We start from the raw sequence: 27980 nt of genomic DNA, 5'->3' as shown, positions 1-27980 counted from the left end.
GTCTCTAAGGGCCTGAACAATGGATTTTCCTAAGAGAAAGTTATTAATAATGAAAGTCCTGAGAGTTGAGGTAAGCAATGCATTCCCAAGAGTCTGACTTCATAAAATTCTCTGAAGCTTTTTGTATTATACTTCTAGACACAGATTACAATCTCTGGGTCTCCCTTGATTCAACCTCTATTAAAAAGAGATAATTTTAAATAGGTTTATGGAATCCAATGTACATTTGTTATACAAGCTGGCAATTCAATTTCCAGGTTCCTAGGAGAAATGAAAAATTTTATCTGTAAAATATTTATAATTGTTCTTATCAGCTTTACTCAAACTAGTCAAAAACTTTGAAAAAAAATCAAGTGTGTATCAACAGATAAATGTACAAAAAAAAACTGTGGTGTAGCCTATGGTCCATCCGTTTAATAGAATACTACTCAAGATATTTTCAAATGAACTGCTGATAAATGGCACCATTATGGTTGAATCCCAAAAACACTGTGCTGAACAAAAGAACTAGACAAAAAAAAAAGAGTTCATACTGTATGATTCCATTTTTATGAAATTCTAGAGCCAGGAGTTACTTGGGGATTGGTGTGGTAGTTTTATCAATTAGGACAGTAATTATCTGGGGACCAGTGTATAGGAATTGACAGAAAAGGGACACAAAAAGTTTTCTGATGCAAAAGAAATATTGTATGTCTTGACTGTAGATCTAGTTACATAAGGGCAGGTGTTTGTCAAAAATAATTTAACTAAAAAAAACAAAAAAATAATTTAACTGTGTTTCTTAAATTGATGTGTTTTATTATATTGAAGTTATAAATCCATAAATGTAAATTTACACAGGCACTGTGGAAAACAGTATAAAGGTTCTTCAAAAGCTTACAAACACAATTACCATATAATCCAATAATTCCACTACTGGGTATTGACCCAAAGAAAATGAGAACACTAACTTGAAAAGATACATGCACCCCTATGTTTATTTCAGCATTATTTACAATAGCCAAGATATGGAAGCAACTGAAGTGTCTATCAGTAGAAAAATGGATAATAAAGATATATATATATATATATATATATATATATATATATATACACACACACACACACAATGAGATGTTACTTAGCCTTTTTATTTTCTTCTTGTTGTAATTCCATAATTTCCGATATCTAAATTTCTCTTTGTAGGGTGGGGAGTGAAGTTTTGTATGCAGGAGGATTTACTTTTTAATTATAATTTTTATTTTAAAAATAATTAAAACACATTACAAAGATGAAAAAAAGAACAATAATCCCCAAACAAATAATTATGTGTATTTTTTTAAGAAAAAGATGAGGGGATCCCTGGGTGGCGCAGCGGTTTGGCGCCTGCCTTTGGCCCAGGGCGCGATCCTGGAGACCCAGGATCGAATCCCACGTCGGGCTCCCGGTGCATGGAGCCTGCTTCTCCCTCTGCCTGTGTCTCTGCCTCTCTCTCTCTCTATCTGTGTGTGACTATCATAAATAAATAAAAATTTAAAAAAAAAAAAAGAAAAAGATGAGATTGTGCCATTTGTGACAACACGGAAGGACCTAGAAGCTATTATGCTAAGTGAAATAAGCATAATTTCTGTTAGAGAAAGAAAAATGATATTAATCATATGTAGAATCTAAAAAACAAACAAAAAACAAAAACACACAAAAAATCAAATAAAAAGTAGAATCAGACCTATAAATACAAATAACAAACTGATGGTTGCATAAGGCAGGGGGTAGGAGGATGAACAAAATGGACGGAAGAGAGTGGGAAACACATGTTTTTTCAGTTTTGGAATTAATATGTCATAGGAATAAAAGACATAGGAAATATATAGTCAATGATATTGTAGCATAGTATGGTGACAGATGGTAATTGCACTTGTGATGAGCATATCATAACATACAAAGAAGCTGAATAACTGAAACTGAAACTAATGTAACATTGTCAATTATACTCAAATTAAAAAACTTGCTGTATATCTATAAATTTTATTTTTAAAAAATCTAATCTGTATGCCAAAGATAGGGAGAATTCAGAAATGAGTTATGAAAATAGCAAATCATATGAAATTCATTCAGTGAATCATTCATAACAAAGTTATTGAACCAAATGTGCTGAGGTCAGAGGGTACAGATTTCCATAATATGTTATAAATATGAGCATTTTTAGAAATATAAACCATTAGCATATTATAGAACCTTTACAAGTATTTATAATGTAATGGTAAGCAACCTTAAAAATATTCGCACAACACAGAGACATTGGTAACTTAGGTGCAAAGTACAAAAAACAAAAATCCAAATTTGATGACTTTTGCTTTGTTGATAAGTGGATGCCACTAAAATGGGATAAGAGATTTTTAAGTAGTTGTAATAATAAATAAATAGCTGTAACATTGGTTTTTGCCCTTCACCTTCTTACACGGAAACATTCTATACCCTTCTATGCTCTGATAGTCTAGGAGGCTGGTCACTAAGGAATATATCACGGGGTCCCTTTGCTAGCTAGCTACTAATTGGATATAGACAGTGGGAAGTACTAGCAGAGGACAAGATAGCAGGAGAAACAGAGGTTGAGTATTTCTTCCCTACTTGCTTTCTGTTTTGGGCTCAGTTTCCTGAGAATATCATGTCCCAACTCCTGTAGAAAGCTCCTCCACCAGCCTGAATCTCTCTCTAGAACATAATAGTAATGATTTCCTCCTTTCTCCCTTCAAGTTAAGGGTAGAGATGGCTTCCAGCTGTTGCATCTCTGGGTATCTCAATTTCCCTTGGTAGTTCCCTTAATTCTGTCCTTACCTCTACAAACAATCATTTCATTAAAAGTTTCTTGAAGCATCTAAGTTTCCTGCTAGGTTATTGACTTATACAATTATGTTTTGGCACTAAGGAAAAATGAAACTTGTCCTCTAAATAAAGTCATAGTAAAAAAAGAAATAATTTTTGAAAATGGATGCTTAAAAATGTTTCTATGTGATTTTGTAGCTAAAATCACACAAAGGATGATCTCTAATCATCATGGAAGTAAACTAGAAATCAATATCAGAAAATGTCTGAAAAATCTTCATTTATTTTCAAAGTAAATAACATAATTCTAAATAACCCACATATCCACAGGGAAATATAAGGCATTGAAGTGAAATAAAAATAAAAACACAATATATGAAATTTTCTGGGATGCTACCAAAGCAGTATTTAGGTATAAATTTATAACACCAAATGCCACTACTAGAAAAGAGGTAAATCTCAAATCAGTAATCTCAGCTCCCAATTTGAAAAAAAAAGAAAAACTAGAAAAGGAACAAATTATTTACAAATAAAAGTAAGAAAAGAAATAATGAAGATGAATTACATCTTCCAAACATCTATCCAAAAAGATCAAAGAAAAGCAAATGACATGAATTACAAATATCAGGAAGGAGAGAGGTAATATCACTTCAGATTCTACAGATATAAATTCTAATAAATCTTATGGAAAACATCTCAATAAACTCAACAATTAAGATTATTTGAACAAACTCATTGAAAGACCCAAACTACCACATAAAATGGATAGCTTAAATAGCTCTATACTGCTGGTTTTGAATATGGAAGAAAGGACCAAAGAATGTATGTGGCCTCTGAAAGCTAGAAAAGGCAAGGAAACATATTCTCCTCTGGAGCCTACAGAAGGAACCAATCATTCTGATATGTTGATTTTTTTTTCCAGAAAAGAAAATGATTTAATCAAATATAGTTTTATACATGAACATTAAGGTTGTATGCCATCCCCAATTCCTTTCCTTGAAAATTCTGTTTATCCTAGAGTGTGAAAAAGGTCAGGTTTTTCAGAAGCTGAGTGTCATTGCTATTGCTCAGGTGCCAGAGGAGTAGAATTTTGAGATGGACATTGTTAAGTAATGATCATCTCAATAATGTGCATGGAAGTTTGCCCTTGGCTAGGACACAGTAAATAAAGTCCTTCATAGAAATTCATTATCCTTCCTTTTTATTTATTTTTTATTTTTTTACTTTTTTTGTGCCCCCCTCAGTGCCCGTCACCCAGTTACCCCTACCGCCCACCTCCCCTTCCACCATCCCTTGTTCGTTTCCCAGAGTTAGGAGTCTCTCATGTTCTGTCTCCCTCCCTGATATTTCCCACCCATTTTTTCTCCTTTTCCCTTTATTCCCTTTCACTAATTTTTATATTCCCCAAATGAATGAGACCATATAATGTTTGTCCTTCTCCGATTGACTTATTTCACTCAGCATAATACCCTCCAGTTCCATCCACGTCGAAGCAAATGGTGGGTATTTGTCGTTTCTAATGGCTGAGTAATATTCCATTGTATACATAAACCACATCTTCTTTATCCATTCATCTTTCAATAGCCAAACTGTGGAAGGAGCCTCAGTGTCTATCCTTCCTTTTTAAATTTTTAAAATTTAGTTTCAATTAAATAACATATAATGTAATATTAGTTTCAGAGATAGAGGTCAGTGATATCCAGTGCTCATTACATCATGTGCCCTCCTTAATGTTCATCACCAAGTTACTCCATCCCCTGCAACCCCCTCTCTTTCAGCAACCCTCAGTTTCTTTCCTATGATTAAGAGTCTCTTATGGTTTATCTCCCTCCCTGATTTGTCTTGTTTTATTTTTTTCCTCTCCTCCTCTGTGATCCTGTTTTGTTTCTTAAATTCCACATATGAGTGAGATCATATGATAATTGTCTTTCTCGGACTGACTTATTTCGCTTAGCATAATGCCATCTAGTTTCATCCATATTGTTGCAAATTGCAAGATTTCATTTTTTGATGGCTGAGTGTGTGTGTGTGTGTATCCATTCATCTGTTGATAGACATTCATCTGTTGATGGATATCTGAGCTCTTTCCATAGTTTGGCTATTGTGGACATTGCTGCTATAAATATTGTAATGCAGATGCCCCTTCAGATCACATTTGTGTTTTGGGGATAAATACCTAGTAGTGCAATTGCTGGGTCATAGTGTAGCTCTGTTTTCAACTTTTTTAAGAACCTCCATACTGTTTTCCAGAAAACATCAGTTTGCATTCCCACCAACAATGTAAAAGGGTTCTGCTTTCTCCACATCCTTGACAACATCTATTGTTTCCTGAGTTTTAATCTTAGCCATTCTGACTGGTGTGAGGTGGTGTCTCATTGTGGTTTTGATTTGTATTTCCCTGATGCTGAATGATATTGAGCATCTTTTCATGTGTCTGTTGGCCATTTGTATGTCTTCTTTGGAGAAATGTATGTTCATGTCTTCTACCCATTTCTTGACTGGATTGTTTGTGTTTTGGGTGTTGAGTTTGATAATTTCTTTATAGATCTTAGATACTAGCCCTTTACATGATAGGACATTTGCAAATATCTTCTCCCATTTCAAGGTTGACTTTTGGTTTTGTTTACTGTTTCCTTTGCTGTGCAAAATTTTATCTTGATGAAATCCCAGTAGTTCATTTTTGCCTTTGTTTCCCTTGCATTTGAAGATGTGTCTAGCAAGAAGTTGCTGTGGCCCAGGTCATAGAGGTTGCTGCCTGTGTTCTCCTGTAAGATTTTGATGGATTCCTGTCTCACATTTAGGTCTTTTATCCATTTTGAGTCTTTTTTTGTGTATGGTGTAAGGAAATGGTCTAGTTTCATTCTCCTGCTTGTGGCTGTCCAATTTTCCCAGCACCATTTGTTGAAGTGACAAAAATGTCTTTTTTTTAAGATTTTGTTTGTTTATTCATGAGACAGAGAGAGAGAGAGAGAGGCAGAGACACAGGCAGGGAGAAGCAGGCTCCATGCAGGGAGCCTGATGTGGGACTCGATCCCAGGTCTCCAGGATGGTGCCCTGGGCTGAAGATGGCGCTAAACCGCTGAGCCACCCATGCTGCCCAAAAATGTCTTTTTTCTATTGAATATTCTTTCCTGTTTTGTTGAATATACATATTGACTTTTCTTTATAAATTTATTTTTTATTGGTGTTCAATTTGCCAACATATAGAATAACACCCAGTGCTCATCCCATCAAGTGCCCCCCTCAGTGCCCATCACCCAGTTACCCCCACCCCCCACCCACCTCCCCTTCCACCACCCCTAGTTCGTTTCTTAGAGTTAGGAGTCTCTCATGTTCTGTCTCCCTTTCTGATATTTCCCACTCATTTTTTCTCCTTTCCCCTTTATTCCCTTTCACTATTTTTTACATTCCACAAATGAATGAGACCATATGTTTGTCCTTCTCCGATTGACTTATTTCACTCAGCATAATACCGTCCAGATTTCTTATCTACAAAACGGAGAGGTGGGCTAGACAATTCCTAAGATAATTTTCCATGAAAGAGAGAATTTCCTAAAGATTGTGTAAAGACTCATCTACCAACTTACTGGAGCCTGGATAGATTTTTGGCTGTCAATGTCACTGGAACTGGGCAAAACTGGCTAGCTACTGTTCTCATTATGTTCCACTATGTATTCTACTTGTATCTTTATTCTAAAATACATAGGCCAATCAGGTCTGTGCCCATGTCTTCCACCACACACTTTAGGAATGGGATTTTGTCTTATTAGTCTTTGAATTCCAACATACAGTGCCTGGCATTTGCCAGATGCTTTAAAATAACTTATTTATATGTTGAATGAATGAATGAATTAATGGATGATAATAACTTCTGTATCCTCTGAGCTCCTATGCCGCACTATAAAATAATCACATAAGCTTAATCACATTTGTGCTATGGCTGTGTCTGCCATTTTTCATAAATCTCTTAAGGAGATTTCTCTTTTATTCACCATCATCTGCCACAGTACCATAGAATATATTCAATAAATGCTTATTTAAAAAACAAAAGTGATTATTCCTCCTTGGAATATTTTGCCCAGTTCCAGTGACAGAACTCACCCAGAGTTCCCTGGCACCTGGGAAGCTAGAATAGTGGTAGGACACATGGGAGTAAAAGAAGAATCTATTTGTTACCAGTATGAAAGCACTGTATTTCAATATTTAATAGCTGATAAGGACATCCCACAGCTTAACAGCTGAATATTAGCTCCACATAAATAGGGCACTGAGCCCACTAATCCTATCTCTTAACATATTTTCCCTGAGTTACTACATTTTTTATGGTTTTGGCTGGAACCCATATGCTGATGATTTCTTAATCTAAATCTTCAGCCCACAGAGGTTTCTGGAACTCAGGACTGTGTAACCACCTTAATAGTAGGCACTTCCACCAAGATGCTGATGTATTAGTTAAGGGTTCATGACATTAGGGGAGACACATAAATGACTGAGCAACCCAGGTGCCCTTATCGTAATTTTTAATAACAGCAATAGAAAACTAATACAATCTCCTTCAACAATAATTTCTTCCTCCCTATAAAATGCCTTGACGTTACCAATATCTAAAATAAATACATAAACAAGAATTCATTAAGTATAGTCCATTCCTGGGATATCCCCTTTCCTCAACTTATATTAAGAGCAAAAAAAATTGAGATTTCACAGACTCCATCTTCTCATCTCAAATTTTCTTTTTACTCACTTTTCCTGGACTTTGGCCCCATCCATGGAAATGGCTATTATCAAAGTTATCTATGACTTTCATTTTAGAATACATAATGATCAATTCTCTACCATTATCCTCCTGACTCCTCAGAAGCATTTAATATGGTTGACCTTTTTGACATACTTCCTCCCCCAGGCTTCGGGGATCCCAAATATGTCTCATTTCCCACTTCTTCCTCCCTGGATGCTTCTTCTTAGTCTCCACTACTTCTCTTGTAGATGTTAGAAAGTTGCCTACTTCCAGCGTTCTTCTTTCTCCTCCATCTATACTTTCTCCTTAACGAAACTTACCTTTAAATTTATGATGGATGCCTTTAACATTATTTATGGATGCCTTTAAATATTATTTATGGATGACTCCTTCATCAATATCTCCCAATTGGACACATCCCTTAAAAGTTATGGCCTACTTTAGTCTAATTTCCAGCTCCACTTACCTAATTGGTATTGCAAATTAAATATAACTCCCAATCTGCTCATGTAATAACCTTTGACCATCTCAAAGAATAACACCATCATCAACCTATTTGCTCAGGTCAAAATCCTAGAAATCATCTGTATTAATTTTCAATCTCTTCATAGCAAACTACCAAAAACTGTAACAACTTAAATAGCTATTTAAAAAAAAAGATTTATTTATTTGAGAGAGAGTGAGACCGGACGGTGGGGGGTTGGGGGGACTCAAGAAGACTCCCAGCTGAGCAAGAAACAAGATGGGGGGTTTGATCACAACCCCAAGATCATAACCTGAGCTGAAATCAAGGGTCAGCTTAATTGTCTGTGCCACCCAGGTATCCCTTAAATAGCTTTTCATAGATGTGAGACTGAAATCCCCATTTTCTTGCTGGCTATCAGCCCAGAATCACTGTTAGCTGCTAGGCACATAATCCACACAGGAAGTTTGCCACATGCTTTTTTCCAGATCAGCAGGAGCACACCTGCTGCTGCTTCTTGTGTCTTTTAAAAGCTGACGTGGTTGAGTTGGGCCCATCCAAGATAATCTTCCTTTTGCCATATAAAGTAATATAATCAAAAAGTGATATCCCACCTTATCTATAGGTTTTTCCCATAGTCTCTTAAGTGTTACCACTTCCTTCTTCTTCATAACCCCTATTCTATATTCTCAACCAGGAGACAGTCATCTCTCTTTTTTTTTAAGATTTATTTATTTATTTATTTATTTATTTATTTATTTATTTATTTATGATAGACATAGAGAGAGAGAGAGGCAGAGACACAGGCAGAGACCGAAGCAGGCTCCATGCCAGGAGCCCCACGCGGCACTCGATCCCAGGACCCCAGGATCGCGCCCTGGGCCAAAGGCAGGCGTGAAACCGCTGAGCCACCCAGGGATCCCCCGAGACAGTCATATTTCTAAAATTCAACCAGATGTCATTCCCACGCTTATAAAATATTAAAATGCGGGGCAGGGAAAGATGGCAGAGGAGTAAGGTCCCCAAGTCACCTGTCGCACAGACTTACCTAGATGACTTTCAAATCATCCTGAAAACCTACAAATTTGACCTGAGATTTAAAGAGAGAACAGCTGGAATGCTACAGAGAGAAGAATTTGTGCTTCTAACAAAAACAACTCATTTTTAGCCACTCTGCACTGACCAAAATAACTAGAAAGAAGAACTCACCACAAAAGAAGAATCAGAAACAGTAGTCTCTGCCACAGACTTACAGAATTTGGATTACATTTCGATGTCAGAAAGCCAATTCAGAAGCACAATTATTATGCTACTGGTGGCTCTAGAAAAAAGCATAAAGGATTCAAGAGACTTCATGACTGCAGAATTTAGATCTAATCAGGCCAAAATTAAAAATCAATTAAATGAGATGCAATCCAAACCGGAGGTCCTAAAGACAAGGGTTAATGAGATAGAAGAACGAGTGAGTGACATAGAAGACAAGTTGATGGCAAGGAAGGAAGCTGAGGAAAAAAGAGAAGAACAAAAGACCATGAAGAAAGGTTAAGGGAAGTAAATGACAGCCTCAGAAGGAAAAATCTACATTTAATTGGGGTTCCAGAGGGCACCGAGAGGGACAGAAGACCAGAAAGTGTATTTGAACAAATCATAGCTGAGAACTTCCCTAATTTAGGGAAACAGGCATTCAGATCCAGGAGATAGAGAGGCCCCCCCTAAAATCAATAAAAACCATCTAACACTCCAACATTTAATAGTGAAACTTGCAAATTCCAAGTTAAAGAGAAGATCCTTAAAGCAGCAAGAGACAAGAGATCGCTAAACTTTATGGGGAGAAGTATTAGATTAACAGCAGACCTCTCTACAGAGACCTGGCAGGCCAGAAAGGGCTGGTAGGATATATTCAGGGTCCTAAATGAGAACATGCAGCCAAGAATACTCTATCCAGCAAGGCTTTCATTCAGAATAGAAGGAGAGATAAAGAGCTTCCAAGATAGGCAGAAACTGGAAGAATATGTAGCCACCAAACCAGCTCTGCAAGAAATATTAAGGGGGACTCTGTAAAGAAAGAGAATGCCCACAGAAATAATCCACAAAAACAGGGACTGAATCATTTAGAGACACTATATTCATACCTTTCAATAGTAAGAATGTGAATGGGCTTAATGATCCCATCAAAAGACGCAGGATTTCAGACTGGATAAAAAAGCAGGACTCATCTATTTGCTGTCTATAAGAGACTCATTTTAGACCTAAGGACACCTCCAGCCTGAAATGAAAGGTTGGAGAACCATTTACCATTCAAACGGTCCTCAAAAGAAAGCAGGGGTAGCCATCCTTATATCAGATAAATTCAAGTTTATCCCAAAGACTGTAGTAAGAGATGAAGAGGGACACTCTACCATACTTAAAGGACCTATCCAACAAGAGTACCTAACAATCATGAATATTTATGCCACTAATGAGGGAGCTGCCAAGTATATCAATCAATTAATAACCAAAATTGAGACATACTTAGATAATAATACACTTATACTGGGAAACTTCAACAGGATTCTTTCTGCAGATGACAGATCTTCTAATCACAACATCTCCAAAGAAACAAGAGCTTTAAAGGATATACTATACCAGATAGATTTCACAGATATTTACAGAACTTTACATCCAAATGTAACTGAATGCACATTCTTATCAAATGCACATGGAACTTTCTCCAGAACAGACCTCACACTGGGTCATAAATCAGGTCTTAACCAATACCAAAAGACTGGGATTGTCCCCTGCATATTTTCAGACCACAATGCTTTGAAACTTGAACTCAATCACAAGAAATTTGGAAGAAATTCAAACACATGGAAGTTAAAGACCATCCTGCTAAAAGATGAAAGGATCAACCAGGAAATTAGAGAAGAATTAAAAAGATTTATGTAACCTAATGAGAATGGAGATATAACCATTAAAAATCTTTGGGATACAGCCAAAGCAGTCCTGAGAGGGAAATACATCGCAATACAAGCATCCCTCAAAAAATTAGAAAAAACTCAAATACACAAGCTAACCTTGCACCTAAAGGAACTGGAGAAAGAACAGCAAATAACACCTACAGCAAGCAGAAGAAGAGACTTAATAAAGGTTCCCGAAGGGGATCCCTGGGTGGCTCACTGGTTTAGCACCTCCTTAGGCCCAGGGCGCGATCCTGGAGTCCCGGGATCCAGTCCCACGTCTGGCTCCAGGCATGGAGCCTGCTTCTCCCTCTGCCTGTGTCTCTGCCTCTTTCTCTCTCTCTCTATGTCTGTCATAAATAAATAAATAAATAAATCTTTTAAAAAAAATAAAGTTTCCTGAAGAACTCAATGAAATAAAGACCAGAAGAACTGTGGAACAGATGAACAAAATCCGGAGTTGAATCTTGGAAATAATAATATAGATAAACCATTAGCCAGCCTTATTAAAAACAAAAGAGAAAAGACTCAAATTAATAAAATCACAAATGAAAAAGGAGAGATCACAACAAATACTAAGGAAATACAAACGATTTTAAAAACATATTATGAGCAACTATACACCAATAAATTAGGCAATCTAGAAGAAATGGACACATTTCTGGAAAACCACAAACTACCAAAACTGAAACAGGATGAAATAGAAAACATGAACAGGCCAATAACCAGGGAGGAAATTGAAGCAGTCATCAAAAACCTCCCAAAACACAAAAGTCCAGGGCCAGATGGCTTCCCAAGGGAATTCTATCAAACGTTTAAAGAAGAAACAATACCTATTCTACTAAAGCTATTTGGAAAGATAGAAAGGGATGGAATACTTCCAAACTCGTTCTATGAGGCCTGCATCACCTCAATTCCAAACCAGACAAAAACCCCACCAAAAAGGAGAATTATAGACCAATATCCTTGATGAACACAAATGCAAAAATTCTCAACAAGATACTAGCTAATAGGATCCAACAGTACATTAAAAAATTTATTCACCATGACCAAGTGGGATTTATCCCCAGGATGCAAGGCTAGTTCAACACTCGTAAAGCAATTAACATGATAGATTATATCAACAAGAAAAAAAAAAAACAAGAACCATTGATCCTCTCAATAGATGCAGAGAAAGCATTTCACAAAATACAGCATCCATTCCTGATCAAAACTCTTCAGAGTGTAGGGATAGAAGGAACATTCCTTAGCATCTTAAAAGCCATCTACGAAAAGACCACAGCAAATATCATTTTCAATGGGGGAAAAACTGGGAGCCTTTCCCCTAAGATCAAGAACAAGACACGGATGTCCACTCTCACCACTGCTATTCAACATAGTACTAGAAGTCTTAGCCTCAGCAATCAGGCAACAAAAGGAAATAAAAGGCATTTTATTTTATAGCATTATTAGCCATTACTATAACAGGGGAATCTACACATTTAATGCAATCCATATCAAAATACCATGGACTTTCTTCAGAGAGTTGGAACAACTGTTGGAACAAATGTGTGGAATCAGAAAGTCCCTGAATAGCCAGGTAATATTGAAAAAGAAAACCAGAGCCGGGAGCATCACAATGCCAGATTTCAGGTTGTACTACAAAGCTGTGGCCATCAAGACAGTGTGGTACTGGCACAAAAACAGACACATGGATCAATGGAACAGATTAAAGAATCCAGAAATGGGCCCTCAACTCTATGGTCAACTAATATTCGACAAAGTGGGAAAGATTATACACCAGAAAAAGGACAGTCTCTTCAATAAATGGTGTTGGGAAAATTGGACAGCAATGTGCAGGAGAATGAAACTAGACCATTCTCTTACAACATACACAAAGATAAACTCAAAGTGGATGAAAGATCTAAACGTGAGACAAGAATCCATCAAAATCCTAGAGGAGAACACAGGCAACAGAATCTTCTTTTTGAATTTGGCCACAGAATCTTCTTGCAAGATACATCTATGAAGGCAAGGGAAACAAAAGCAAAAATGAATTATTGGGACTTAAGATAAAAGGCTTCTGCACAGCAAAAGAAACAGTCTACTAAAAAAAAAAAGAAAAAAGAAACAGTCTAAAAAACTAAGAGATAACCTACAGAATGGGAGAAGATATTTGCAAATGATGTATCAGATAAAGGGCTAGTATCCAAGATCTACAAAGAACTTATTAAACTCAACACCAAAGAAACAAACAATCCAATCATGAAATGGGCAAAAGACATGAAGAGAAATCTCACAGAGGAAGACATAGACATGGCCAACAAGCACATGAGAAAATGCTCTGCGTCACTGGCCATCAGGGAAATACAAATCAAAACCACAATGAGATACCACCTCACACCAGTGAGAATGGGGAAAATTAACAAGGCAGGAAACCACAAATGTTGGAGAGGATGTGGAGAAAGGGGAACGGTCTTGCACTGTTGGTGGGAATGGGAACTGGTGCAGCCACTATGGAAAACTGTGTGGAGGTTCCTCAAAGAGTTAAAATAGATCTGCCCTATGACCCAGAAATTGCACTGCTGGGGATTTACCCCAAAGATACAGATGCAGTGAAACACCTGCACCCCGGTGTTTCTAGCAGCAATGTCCACAATAGCCAAACTGTGGAAGGAGCCACAGTGTCCATCGAAAGATGAATGGATAAAGAAGATGTGGTCTATGTATACAATGAAATATTCCTCAGCCATTAGAAACTACAAATACCCACCATTTGCTTCGACATGGATGGAACTGGAGGGTATTATGCTGAGTGAAGTAAGTCAATCGGAAAAAGACAAACATTATATGGTCTCATTCATTTGGGGAATATAAAAATTAGTGAAAGGGAATAAAGGAAAAGGAGAGAAAATGAGTGAAAATATCAGTGAGGGTGACAAAACTTGAGAGACACCTAACTCTGGGAGATGAACAAGGGGTAGTGGAAGGGGAGGTGGGCGGGGGGGTTGGAGTGACTGGGAAATGGGCACTGAGGGGTACACTTGGCGGGATGAGCACTGGCTGTTATGCTTTATGTTGGCATATTGAACTCCAATTTTTAAAAATTAAATAAATAAATAAATCCCCAGAAGACAGAGATCAAAGGACAGTAAAAATACATCCTATATTTGATTTAATGATGCTTTGAATTAAAGTAAAAGGAACATAAGCCAAAAATAAATAAAAATTAAAACAGCCATGAGAGGGCAGCCAAGGTGGCTCAGCGGTTTAACACCCCTTTCAGCCCAGGGTGTGATCCTGGAGACCCGGGATCAAGTCCCATGTTGGGCTCCCTGCATGGGGCTTGATTCTCCCTCTGCCTGTGTCTCTGCGCCTCTCTCTCTCTCTCTCTCTCTCTCTCTGTGTCTCTCATAAATAAGTAAAATCTTTAAAAAAAGAAAAACAGTCATGAGAGTGGACATCCCTGTTTGGTTCCTGATCATAGAAGAAAAGCTGTTTTTCCCCACTGAGGATGATATTAGCTGTGGGTTTTTCATATAAGGCCTTTATTATGTTGAGATATGTTCCCTCCATCCTCTTTTGTTAAGGTTTTTACCACAAATGGATATAAACTTTGTCAAATGGTTTTTCTTTTTCTAAATTTAATTTTATTTTTTAAAAATATTTTTATTTATTCATGAGAGACACAGAGAGAGAGACAAAGACATAGGCAGAGGGAGAAGCAGGCTCCCTGTGAGGAGCCTCATGTGGCACTTTGTCCCAGGACCCTGGGGTCACACCCTGAGCAAAAGGCAGAGCTCAACCACTGAGCCACCCAGGTGCCCCTGTCAAATGCTTTTTCCGCATGTACTGAGAGGATCATATATGTCTTTCTTTTATTAATGTGGTGTATCATGTTGATTGCAAATATTGAACCACCCTAGCAGCCCATGAATAAACCCCACTTGATCATGGTGAATGATTTTTTTAATGTAGTGTTGGATTCGTTTTGCTAGTATTTTGTTGACAATTTTTGTATCACATCCATTAGATGCATTTTGCCTGTGGTCCTCTATTTTAGTGGAGTCCTTGTCTGGTTTTAGAATCTGGGTAATGCTGGTCTCGTACAATGAGTTTGGAAGTTTCCCTTCCATTTTCATTTTTTGGAACAGTTTGAGAAGAATAGATATTAACTCTTCTGTAAATGTTAAGTAGAATTCGCCTGTGAAGTCATCTGGCCCTCGACTTTTGTTTTTTGGGATATTGTTGATTACTGATTCAAATTCCTGCTGGTTAAGTTTTAACTAGGCATGTTCTGGTCTGAGAATGAGGGTCTCAGTGTTAATGAGACCTGATGCTACTTCCCCTAGAACTGAAGCCTTGCAGAACTCTATGGTTCTTAGATGTGGTGTGTGCAGGGATTTCTGCTGGCCTTCTGGGGAAGGGGCCCACTGCACTGGTCCTTAGGCACACTTGCCCAAGAAAAGCACTACCAGCAGAATACAGAGTGGCAGTACTTTGTGTGGCAGTTTATGCAGCCAGTGTTGGTGCTGTGCTGTTTACTGAAGTTTGTTTTGGCTGAGGGGTGGAGGAGGGAAATGGTGCCAGCCAGCTCCTCTCCCCAGAGATGGGACTCCATGCCATCTGCTCTCAGGGAAGCACTCCCAGAAGAGTGAATAATTTTCCCTCATGTGTGCCAGGTGTTTTTCAGATCACTGTTTTCACACTGTCTCTGTTTTGCTTGACTGCCAAGAGCAGCACAGTACACTTTGGGCTCTATCCCAGTCAAGCCCGCTGACTTTTAAAACTCTAAACTTCAAGAATGTGCTGTGGCAGGAGCCTACACTGGTCTGAGGGAGGGTCTCAGTGCACTAGTACATTTGCAGGTTTGATCTAGAAGGGCAGTCCCACGTGAGTGCAGGGGTGTGGGATCTGGAGCAAAGCCAGCTGAGGAGCTAGTGTCCCCATTAACAGCCCTCAGCAGGTATCTCTGTACCTATGCTAAAGGGCAAAGAAGGGGAATGGTGGCCCCTGGCTCTTGTTTCCCCTGAGAGACATCCCTGCAAATGCCACCTCTTACAGATGCACTCGAAGAAGAGCCAACAGTCTCTCTCATGCCATCTGCCCTGGGGTTGTTTGCCTGCTTTTTCTCCAGGAGTAGGGCAGTGCCCTCAGGTCTCTATCCCAGCCAAGCATACCTCCTCTGAAATTCCCGTCCTTGAGCCCTGCTGGTTGCCAAAACTCACAAAAATCAATCCCTCTCATTTTCCCAACTAATGTCCTTGCGTAAGTATTCTTGTTCATATCCCCATGTAGCCCACTCTCTCTCACCTCTCTCTGCAATCAGGGCTCCCTCCCCTCTGCAGCACCCACAATCCATTTCTCCCCCAAACCAAATCCCCTATTTCCTAACTTCCTTAATGTTGCCTTTTCTCCTCCCTTTAGTTGGGCAGTTTGTGCTTGTCAGTCCTCAGGTTGATTTCTTGGGTATTCAGAACAATTTGATAGCTTTCTAGCTGTGTTTGAGGGAACATGCAGCCATTTTAGCTCCTCTGAAACTATTTCTTTTTCTACTGTTTCACTGTTAGTGTAAAGGAATGCCACTGACTTCTGTAAATTGATTTTGTAACCTGCCACTTTACTAAAATCATTCAGTAGTTCCAATAGCTTTCTGATCAACATTGAGATTTCTATATACAACTTCAAATTATCAGCAAACAGTAACTACTTCACTTCTTTCCGCCTGATTTGGATGTCTTTTATTTCTTTGTCTTGCTCTAGCTAGGACTTCCAGTACTATATTGAGTAGGAGTACTAAGAGTAGGCAACCTTGTCTTGCTCCTTTTTTTTTAATAAATTAATTTTTTATTGGTGTTCAACTTACCAACATACAGAATGACACCCAGTGCTCATCCCGTCAAGTGTCCCCCTCAGTGCCCGTCACCCACTCACCCCCACCCCCCCGCCCTCCTCCCTCCTCCCCTTCCACCAACCCCTAGTTCGTTTCCCAGAGTTAGCAGTCTTTATGTTCTGTCTCCCTTTCTGATATTTCCCACACATTTCTTCTCCCATCCCTTATATTCCCTTTCACTATTATTTATATTCCCCAAATGAATGAGAACGTACAATGTTTGTCCGTCTCCAATTAACTTACTTCACTCATAATAATACCCTCCAGTTCCATCCACGTTGAAGCAAATGGTGGGTATTTGTCATTTCTAATGGCTGAGTAATATTCCATTGTATACATAAACCACACTATCTTCCATTCACCTTTCGATGGACACTGACGCTCCTTCCACAGTTTGGCTATTGTGGACATTGCTGCTAGAAACATCAGGGTGCAAGTGTCCCGGCGTTTCACTGTATCTGAATCATTGGGGTAAATCCCCAACAGTGCAATTGCTGGGTCGTAGGGAAGGTCTATTTTTAACTCTTTGAAGAACCTCCACACAGTATTCCAGAGTGGCTGCACCAGTTCACATTCCCACCAACAGAGTAAGAGGGTTCCCTTTTCTCCGCATCCTCTCCAACATTTGTGATTTCCTGCCTTGTTAATGTTCCCCATTCTCACTGGTGTGAGGTGGTATCTCATTGTGGTTTTGATTTGTATTTCCCTGATGGCAAGTGATGCAGAGCATTTTCTCATGTGCATGTTGGCCATGTCTATATCTTCCTCTGTGAGATTTCTCTTCATGTCTTTGGCCCATTTCATAATTGAATTGTTTGTTTCTTTGGTGTTGAGTTTAAGAAGTTCTTTAGAGATCTTGCATGTTCCCTTTATCTAATACGTCATTTGCAAATATCTTCTCCCATTCTGTAGGTTGTCTTTTAGTTTTGTTGACTGTATCCTTTGCTGTGCAAAAGCTTCTTATCTTGATGAAGCCCCAATAGTTCATTTTTGCTTTTGTTTCTTCTCCCTTCGTGGATGTATCTTGCAAGAAGTTACTGTGGCCGAGTTCAAAAAGGGTGTTGCCTGTGTTCTCTAGGTTATTGATGGAATCTTGTCTCACATTTAGATCTTTCATCCATTTTGAGTTTATCTTTGTGTATGGTGCAAGAGAGTGGTCTAGTTTCATTCTTCTGCATGTGGATGTCCAATTTTCCCAGCACCATTTATTGAAGAGACTGTCTTTCTTCCAATGGATAGTCTTTCCTCCTTTATCAAATATTAGTTGACCATAAAGTTGAGGATCCACTTCTGGGTTCTCTATTCTGTTCCATTGATCTATGTGTCTGTTTTTGTGCCAGTACCACACTGCCTTGATGACCACAGCTTTGTAGTACAACCTGAAATCTGGCATTGTGATGCCCCCAGATATGGTTTTCTTTTTTAAAATTCCCCTGGCTATTCGGGGTCTTTTCTGATTCCACACAAATCTTAAAATAGTTTGTTCTAACTCTCTGAAGAAAGTCCATGGTATTTTGATAGGGATTGCATTAAACGTGTAAATTGCCCTGGGTAACATTGACATTTTCACAATATTAATTCTGCCAATCCATGATCATGGAATATTTTTCCATCACTTTGTGTCTTCCTCAATTTCTTTCAGAAGTGTTCTATAGTTTTGAGGGTATAGATCCTTTACCTCTTCGGTTAGGTTTATTCCTAGGTATCTTAGGCTTTGGGGTGCAATTGTAAATGGGATTGACTCCTTAATTTCTCTTTCTTCAGTCTCATTGTTAGTGTATAGAAATGCCACTGATTTCTGGGCATTGATTTTGTATCATGCCATGGTACCAAATTGCTGTATGAGTTCTAGCAATCTTGGGGTGGAGGCTTTTGGGTTTTCTATGTAGAGTATCACGTCATTGGCGAAGAGGGAGAGTTTGACTTCTTCTTTGCCAATTTGAATGCCTTTAATGTCTTTTTGTTGTCTGATTGCTGAGGCTAGGACTTCCAGTACTATGTCGAATAGCAGTGGTGAGAGTGGACATCCCTTTCTTGTTCCTGATCTTAGGGGGAAGTCTCTCAGTATTTCCCCATTGAGAATGATATTTGCTGTGGGCTTTTCATAGATGGCTTTTAAGATGTTGAGGAATGTTCCCTCTATCCCTACACTCTGAAGAGTTTTGATCAGGAATGGATGCTGTATTTTGTCAAATGCTTTCTCTGCATCTAATGAGAGGATCATATGGTTCTTGGTTTTTCTCTTGCTGATATGATGAATCACATGATTGTTTTACGAGTGTTAAACCAGCCTTGCCTCCCGGGGATAAATCCTAGTTGGTCATGGTGAATAATTTTCTTAATGTATTGTTGGATCCTATTGGCTAGTATCTTGTTGAGAATGTTTGCATCCATGTTCATCAGGGATATGGGTCTATAATTCTGCTTTTTGGTGGGGTCTTTGTCTGGTTTTGGAATTAGGGTGATGCTGGCCTCATCGAACGAATTTGGAAGTACTCCATCTCTCTATCTTTCCAAACAGCTTTAGGAGAATAGGTATGGTTTCTTCTTTAAACGTTTGATAGAATTCCCCTGGGAAGCCATCTGGCCCTGGATTCTGGTGCCTTGGGAGGTTTTTGATGACTGCTTCAATTTCATCCCTGCTTATTGGCCTGTTCAGGTTTTCTATTTCTTCCTGTTCCAGTTTCGGTAGTTTGTGGCTTTCCAGGAATGCATCCATTTCTTCTAGATTGCCTAACTTATTGGTGTATAGTTGTTCATAATATGTTTTTAAAATCGTTTGTATTTCCTTAGTGTTGGTAGTGATCTCTCCTTTCTCATTCATGATTTTATTAATTTGAGTCTTCTCTCTCTTCTTTTTAATAAGGCTGGCTAGGGGATCCCTGGGTGGCGCAGCGGTTTGGCGCCTGCCTTTGGCTCAGGGCGCGATCCTGGAGACCGGGGATCGAATCCCACGTCGGGCTCCCGGTGCATGGAGCCTGCTTCTCTCTCTGCCTGTGTCTCTGCCTCTCTCTCTCTCTCTGTGACTATCGTAAATAAATAAATAAATAAAATTAAAAAAATAATAATAATAAGGCTGGCTAATGGTTTATCTATCTTATTAATTCTTTCAAAGAACCAACTCCTGGTTTTGATGATCTGTTCCACAATTCTTCTGGTCTCGATTTCATTGAGTTCTGCTCGAATCTTAATTAACTCTCTTCTTCTGCTGGGTGTAGGATCTATTTGCTGTTTTTTCTCTGCTCCTTTATGTGTAAGGTTAGCTTTTGTATTTGAGTTCTTTCCAGTTTTTGAATGGATGCTTGTATTGCGATGTATTTCCCCCTTAGGACTGCTTTTGCTGCATCCCAAATATTTTGAATGGTTGTATCTTCATTCTCATTAGTTTCCATGAATCTTTTTAATTCTTCCTTAATTTCCTGGTTGACCCTTTCATCTTTTAGCAGGATGGTCCTTAACCTCCACGTGTTTGAGGTCCTTCCAAACTTCTTGTTGTGATTTAGTTCTAATTTCAAGGCATTATGGTCTGAGAATATGCAGGGGACGATCCCAATCTTTTGGTATCGGTTTAGACCCAATTTGTTACCCAGTATGTGGTCTATTTTGGAGAAAGTTCCATGTGCACTTGAGAAGAATGTGTATTCAGTTGAGTTTGGATGTAAAGTTCTGTAGATATCTGTGAAATCCATCTGGTCCAGTGTATCATTTAAAGCTCTCGTTTCTTTGGAGATGTTGTACTTAGAAGACCTATCGAGTATAGTAAGAGCTACATTGAAGTCACCAAGTATAAGTGTATTATTATCTAAGTACTTCTTCACTTTGGTTATTAGTTGGTTTAAATATTTGGCAGCTCCCACATTCAGGGTATATATATTGAGGATTGCTAAGTCCTCTTGTTGGATAGATCCTTTAAGTATGATATAGTGTCTCTCTTCTCTCACTACAATCTTTGGGGTAAATTTTAGTTTATCTAATAGAAGGATGGCTACCCCTGCTTTCTTTTGAGGACCATTCGAATGGTAAATGGTTCTCCAACCTTTTATTTTCAGGCTGTAGGTGTCCTTCTGTCTAAAATGAGTCTCTTGTAGACAGCAAATAGATGGGTCCTGCTTTTTTATCCAGTCTGAAACCCTGTTCCTTTTAATGGGGTCATTAAGCCCGTTCATGTTCAGAGTTACTATTGAAAGATATGAGTTTAGTGTCATCATGATTCCTATTCAGTCCTTGTTTTTGTGGATTGTTCCTCTGGACTTCTTCTTAAAGGGGAATTTTAAGAGTCCCCCCTTAAAATTTCTTGCAGAGCTGGTTTGGAGGTCACATATTCTTTCAGTTCCTGCCTGTCTTGGAAGCTCTTTATCTCTCCTTCCTTTTAGAATGAGAGCCTTGCTGGATAAAGTATTCTTGGTTGCATGTTCTTCTCATTTAGGACCCTGAATATATCCTGCCAGCCCTTCCTGGCCTGCCAGGTCTCTGTGGAGAGGTCTGCTGTTACCCTAATACTCTTCCCCATAAGTCAGGGATTTCTTGTCTCTTGCTGCTTTAAGGATCTTCTCTTTATCTTTGGAATTTGCAAGCTTAACTATTAAATGTCGAGGTGTTGAACAGTTTTTATTGATTTTAGGGGGGGGATCTCTCTATTTCCTGGATCTGAATGCCTGTTTCCCTTCCCAGATCAGTAAAGTTTTCAGCTATGATTTGTTCAATTACATATTCTGGCCCTCTGGCCCTTTCGGCGCCCTCGGGAACCCCAATTAAACGTACGTTTTTCTTCCTCAGGCTGTCGTTTATTTCCCTTAATCTATCTTCATGGTCTTCTGTTTGTCTCTTTTTTCCTCAGTTTCCCTCTTTGCCATCAACTTGTCTTCCATGTCACTCACTGGTTCTTCCACCTCGTTAACCCTCGTTGTTAGGACTTCTAGTTTGGATTGCATCTCAATTGATTTTTAATTTCTGCCTGATTGGCTCTAAATTCTGCAGTCATGAAGTCTCTTGATTCCTTTATGCTTTTTTCTAGAGCCACCAGTAGCTGTATAATAGTGCTTCTGAATTGGCTTTCTGACATTGAATTGTATTCCAGATTTTGTAACTCTGTGGGAGAGAGGATTGTTTCTGATTCTTTCTTTTGAGGAGAGGTTTTCCTTGTAGTCATTTTGCTCAGTGCAGAGTGGCCAAAAACAAGTTGTACTGGGAAAAGGAGAAAAAGATAGGAGAGAAAGAAGGAAAAAAAAGAGAGAAAGAAAAAAGAAAAAAGGAAGAAAAAAAGAGAAGAGAAATAGAAAGAAAAAAGGGTGGGGGAAGCAAACAGAAATCAAAAAGAAAAAAAAAAACCACGTGGGGAGAATCTTCTGATTCTGTATAGTTTAAGTCCCTTGACTTCCCCTGGAACTTGTCCCTCTAGTTGGTCTTCTGGAGAGGGGCCTGTTGTGCTGATTTTCAGGTGTTAGCACTTGGGGGAGCTGCTCTGCCCCCTGCCTGGTGCAGGGCTCAGTGGGGGTTGTTTACCCTGTGAGGCCGCAGGAGGAACAACCCCAGTGGTGGGGCCAGCTCTGGAGCCCTGGATTCAGCCCCCGCAGTAACTAAGCAGCTCTCCGTCTGCAGGGCCTGGAGGCTCCGGGCGGGGCCGCTGATCTGCTCAGCTCGGGGCAGGAGCGTCCTTGCTGTCCTGGGCTCTCCCAGCCTCTGCCTGTCCCGGGGGGAGGCCAGATCCTGGGCTGTGTCCCGGCGCCCAGTGCTCCGGGGCCTGCGCTGTTGGATTCGCGCTCCCACCCCGCAGCCCCCTCCATGCAGAGCCGCCAATCGAGCCCCTCGGAGCTGCTCCCAGGACAATGCGTGCGCGCGCTGCAGCCCTTAGGGAGCTCCGCGCACTCTCCCCGTGCACAGTTGCTCTGTTAGTGTCCCGGGGAGCCCGAGGGCATCCCCGCCCTCCTGGGTCCTGCTCCAACTCCCTGCGAGCCCCTTTCCGCCCGGGAAGGTCGGTGCAGCTCCTGCTTCTCCGGGACGGGGCTCTCCTGTCCCGGGGACACTCGCCCCGGCCTCAGCCCGGCTCCTCGCGGGGCCCCTCCCCCTTGGAGGCCTTTTGTTTCTTTATTTCTTTTTCCCCGTCTTCCTACCTTGATAGAAGCGCAAACTCTTCTCACTGTAGCATTCCAGCTGGTCTCTCTTTAAATCTCAGGCTGAATTCGTAGATTTTTCAGGATGATTTGAAGGTTATCTAGGTAATTTGGTGGGGACAGGTGATTTGGGGACCCTACTCTTCCGCCATCTTGCCCCTCCTCCGGAGATCTCGTTTCTCATTGTGGTGTTCATAGCAACTTCTGATGACAATAAAGAAAACCGAAAATTGTCCATGGCCTGTGTCAGCTGTCAAACCTTTGATCTGTTTGCTTGATGACAAAGAAAAAACTGGTCAATAATTCTAATCAAAGAGTAAGAATTGGGATCAGGAGCAGAAATGAGGCAGAATTAACAGAGGAGATCAAAAGTACAATCAGATATTTGCTAAAGGTCTCTGACACTGCTTTTAGCTTAGAGGACTGTGCCCAGATTGCTCGCAAGCAAGGATTCCTTATTGATGAAGACCAGAGAAACTGCAAGGAAGCCAAAGAAAAGGTAGAGAGCCTCATGGCTCTACTGAGAGACATGCAGATATCTCAGATGAAGGAAAACTTACTACCCTTCAGGGACAACTGTGGCATTTTTGGTGTAAAAAGGCCAAAGAACTCTATCATCTGAGAGAAAAGGGAAATCCAAGCACTGAACAATGCAAGAGTGAAAATGAGGCAGATAAACAAATAATACGGGGTCAACAATTGGCCAGAGCCTTTCCTCTCAATGAGTTAATGTAATCTGTCCTTGAAATTATCCAAAAGTATTCAGAAACCCATACCAAACTCTACTTCTTACAATGGCTGAGTGTGTTTTTGGACAACCTGACTACAGAACACCTGGAAAAACTGAATGAAAAGAAAAAGGCTTTGTGGTCACAAGTACAAACAGAAAAGCAAAAGGAAACAAAGCAGTCACATAGCTGGCCCATAGCTGGGGAACTGGAGTTCATTTCTCTATGGCTGTGTTTAGAATGAGCTTCACACAAACATCTTTATAAAAGTGAAATTTTGAGCAGTAAGTGTGACCATTGTGACCTTACCCTGAATGAAAAGTGGATGCCCTCTGTGTTCCTGGGACTCATCCTACAGAACATTGCTTTCCCTCTTCTGAGGCTGCATTCAGTAACATAAATCAAAATGTTTGTGGAAGAATTTGGCCCTCTGAGAAGAAGAAAAAGTACAAAGGGGTGCCAAAAGTGGGGGAAAGAGGGTAGAAAGATGAGTTTAAAGAGTTTTGCCTTGGGCTGGATCTATTGCCGTCTGTCACAACGCTGTTTGCATAAAGGTCCTCTTAGCTTTAGAGAGACTAAGAAATATCTAATAATACTGAAAAGTAGATCATATGAATCAATCTCAGAATGCCAACCTTTACTTATTTTTAATTATGTTCATTCACACGTCTGAAAGTGATTATACAGGAAGAAAAAATTGTTAAATTTACATAATAACTAACCTGGGGTGGGGGCTGGGTACATTAATTGTATGGTTAAGCTATTTGCCTCTCATAATTAGTTTGATGGCTATATGTTGGCATACTGAACTTAAATAAAAACAAATGTAAAAAAATTTTAAAAATAAAAAATAAAAAGGCAGCAAAGAACACCTGCCTGAAATACTGGCAAAATGAGATAGAAGTTATTTCTACAGAGATTAAGTCACTGCACCTTGGAAATCGAGCAACTTCTCAGAGAGATAGGTCAGATCTATGAAGCTCTAGAAGAAGTTTCCTCCACAAAAGATACCCTTTTCCTCTGTCTTCCCCAGATTGCTGCAGATCTAATGATATCTGGTGTTCCCATTGAGCTGATGGATAGGGATGCTTCGTATGTGCCTCTAAAGTGGGTAGCAGCTATTTTTGATAAGGTCTCTGAGAAAGTTGGAGACGAACAGCTCTTTGTTCTCTCTATACTTGGCTTGCAGAGCTCAGGGAAGTCCACCCTACTGAATGCCCTTTTTGGGCCACAGTTCACTGTCAGTGCTGGGAGGTATGGTATACCCAGGGGACCTACATGCAGTTCATGAAGGTGGACAAGACATTCACAAAGGAACTTGGCTTTGACTTTGTATTTGTTGTGGATACAGAAGGACTCCAGGCCCCAGAACTCAGCAACAAATTCCAGAATCATGATGAGTTGGCAACCTTTGTCATTGGACTTGGAAACTTGACTCTGATCAATATTTTTGGGGAAAATCCATCAGCAATGCAAAATATTCTACAAATAGTTGTCCAAGCCTTTCTGAGGATAAAACAAGTAAAAATCTCCCTAAGTTGCCTTTTTGTCCATCAGAATGTGGGGGAAGTTACAGCTAAAGACCAAACTATGGAAGGACGAAGGCAGCTAGAGCAGAGACTAGATGAAATGGCAGCAACAACAGCTAAACAAGAACAGTGCTCAGATGTAACCTGCTTCAGTAATGTCATTAAGTTTGATGTCAATACTCATGTCTATTACTTTGCTCACCTCTGGGATGGCAATCTTCCAATGGCCCCCCCCCAATCCTCGCTACAGTCACAATGTCCAAGAACTGAAAAGTAGAATTCTCCTGACAGCCAAACAGGAACTAGGAGAGGCATCATGAAGGTATCAGATATAAAATTCCGAGTTTAAGATTTGTGGAGAGCTCTGGTGAGTGAGAACTTTATTTTCAGCTTCAGGAACACCCAAGAGGTCATGGCCATGAGCAAACTGGAAGCCATGTATAATTACTGGACCTGAGAACTGAGGAGTCACCTGCTGGGCTTGCAGAACCAGATGATCAACCAGATTCAGAATGGAAAAATTCAGATGTTCAGAAGAAGCACTTTTGAGGCTCCAGTCACAGAAAAATATGAAGCCATTAAGCAAGAACTTGAAAAATACTTTAATGAAGATCCAGATAGTGAAATACTAGTTCAGTGGAAAGAAAACTTTGAAAACAAGCTAATAAACCTTAAAGACACACTTATTTTAGACAGTGAAAAAAAGCCAAAGAACTTACTAGTTTTAAGAAAAGTCAAGAAAAACTGGACAATGAAAAGTCACATTATAAAAACGAAATATTAGAAAAAAGCCGAAATGGGCTTTAACTGTAAAAGGCAAAGAATTGAGTGAGAGAGAGCTACATGAGAAGTTCAATCAACTTTGAGGAAAATGGGACTATGCTGTATCCTCAAATCTTCCTCTAGTCACAGAGCCTGACATTTGTGTAGATGCTGAAAACATCCTTTTGGAGTATTTCAAGAAGGAGAGAAACATTGTGGACATACTAAATTAAAAAAAAAAAAACAGAGAAAAGTTTCAAATCAAATATGACAAACGCAAAATTGACCAGATTTTCATCTTTTCACGGCAATTAGAGGAGCATGAAAAAATTCCATCGATATGACTACTAACAGGATTTTTTTAAGATTTGATGAAACTATTAAGAACATTCAGAAGCAATCCAAGTGATTTCAGATTACAATCCAAGTAATTTACATGAAATTCTGAGAATAATAGATGAAGAAGTGAAATCTGCAGACAATATGAAATTGACTTATCTTTGTGTTTATTCCAAAAAGCATCCAAGATTTTTAGGGAGATGCACAGGGCATTCAAAGAAGCAAATGATCCTGTAACCTATCTGAAAAGCAAGAAGGAGGAGGATTTCTTCATGAGTTTTAAGATCTCTGTCAGGGAGCAACCTCAATCAAAACATTTGTTGATTTTCTGTGGAACAAACTCACTCCTGTTGTTTCCACCACCATATGGAGAAAAATGGCCCCTAAAATTGCCAGGGACATGCGAGCTACCTGCACGGCATTCAATGGAAACAGGGCTAACCTAGAGAAACACATTCTCATCTCTCTGGCAGAAGAATAAAATTTTGATAATTACTGGGATTACTTCCATAATTCAGAATCATTTTTTAGGGATTACATTAAAAACCATATTCAAACATATTGTTCAGACAAAGGAAGTGAAAAAATAAGGGCTTTTTTAAAATTTTTTTTTTATTTATGATAGTCACAGAGAGAGAGAGAGAGAGAGGCAGAGACACAGGCAGAGGGAGAAGCAGGCTCCATGCACCGGGAGCCTGACGTGGGATTCGATCCCGGGTCTCCAGGATCGCGCCCTGGGCCAAAGGCAGGTGCCAAACCACTGCGCCACCCAGGGATTCCAATAAGGGCTTTTTTAAAATTAAGTTAGATGATATCAAGAATGCCATCCTCTCAGCTATTCATGAATCCACAGTAGGAGCTAAAGATAAAAGCAGCACTGTGTCTGGGTGGTTGGATTTGTTCTGTGATCACCTGGGGAGTAACCTGATCTTCCCTCAAAAAGACCTGGTAAGCACTGAACACCAAGAGATAAAAAGATACTGAGTTTCTCAAAGAAGCTATGACTGAAGCTTTGGATCCCACAATGAAAAGAGTAGAAGAGAACTATTTGAATATGCCTGTAAAAGAAATGGTTCCAAAAATTGAGGAAATGCTCTCTGAACAACTAACTCTGTGGCTGCTGGAAACAGTGTCCCTGCTGTCAAGCAATCTGTACTAACACAATCCCTACACATGAAGGAGACTACAGTGTTCCCTTCCACCGTCCTTTTGCTGTCAATGGAGGTCACTTTTATAAAAGACGACTTTGTCATCGGTTGTTATACTAATTTGGTAGCAAGTGATCATTTATTGGTTTTGAGAGATGATTGGCAAATCCCATTTAAGAACTATCGACAGGCAGGAGGGGAGTATGCCATATGGAGCATCACCCCAGACTCATCCACACAGCCATACTGGAAATGGTATGTCTCTCACTTCAGATCAAAGCTAGAAGAAAAATATCAGAGAAAATTTACAAATAAAGGTAAAATCCCTGATGCATGGGCCCAAATCAAAAAGCAGGATGTGCTCGATGACTTGAAACAGCAGTAAAACTCAATGACCACAAAAGAGTCCCTACTTGGGGACTTGGACTATCCTAAAATACCTCCTCATAATAAAAATCCTCATTGTTTCTTTTCTTCAAATGAAAAATCTAAAAATAAATCAATTAACATTTCAAGAATTGAAGATTTCCTGTGAAAAGACTTCATTCTT

The 27980-nt window shown here is 39.5% G+C and overlaps 1 pseudogene; it reads left to right on the top strand.

Moving 5' to 3' along the window:
• Window positions 1-19: 19 nt before the first annotated feature.
• LOC100688016 lies at window positions 20-27980 on the top strand (annotated as a pseudogene).

Source organism: Canis lupus, chromosome 21 (assembly GCF_011100685.1).
Source record: "Canis lupus familiaris isolate Mischka breed German Shepherd chromosome 21, alternate assembly UU_Cfam_GSD_1.0, whole genome shotgun sequence".
Lineage (NCBI taxonomy): Eukaryota > Metazoa > Chordata > Mammalia > Carnivora > Canidae > Canis > Canis lupus.
The sequence above is the reverse complement of the archived record's forward strand: the minus strand, read 5'-3'. Positions and strand labels throughout refer to the sequence as shown.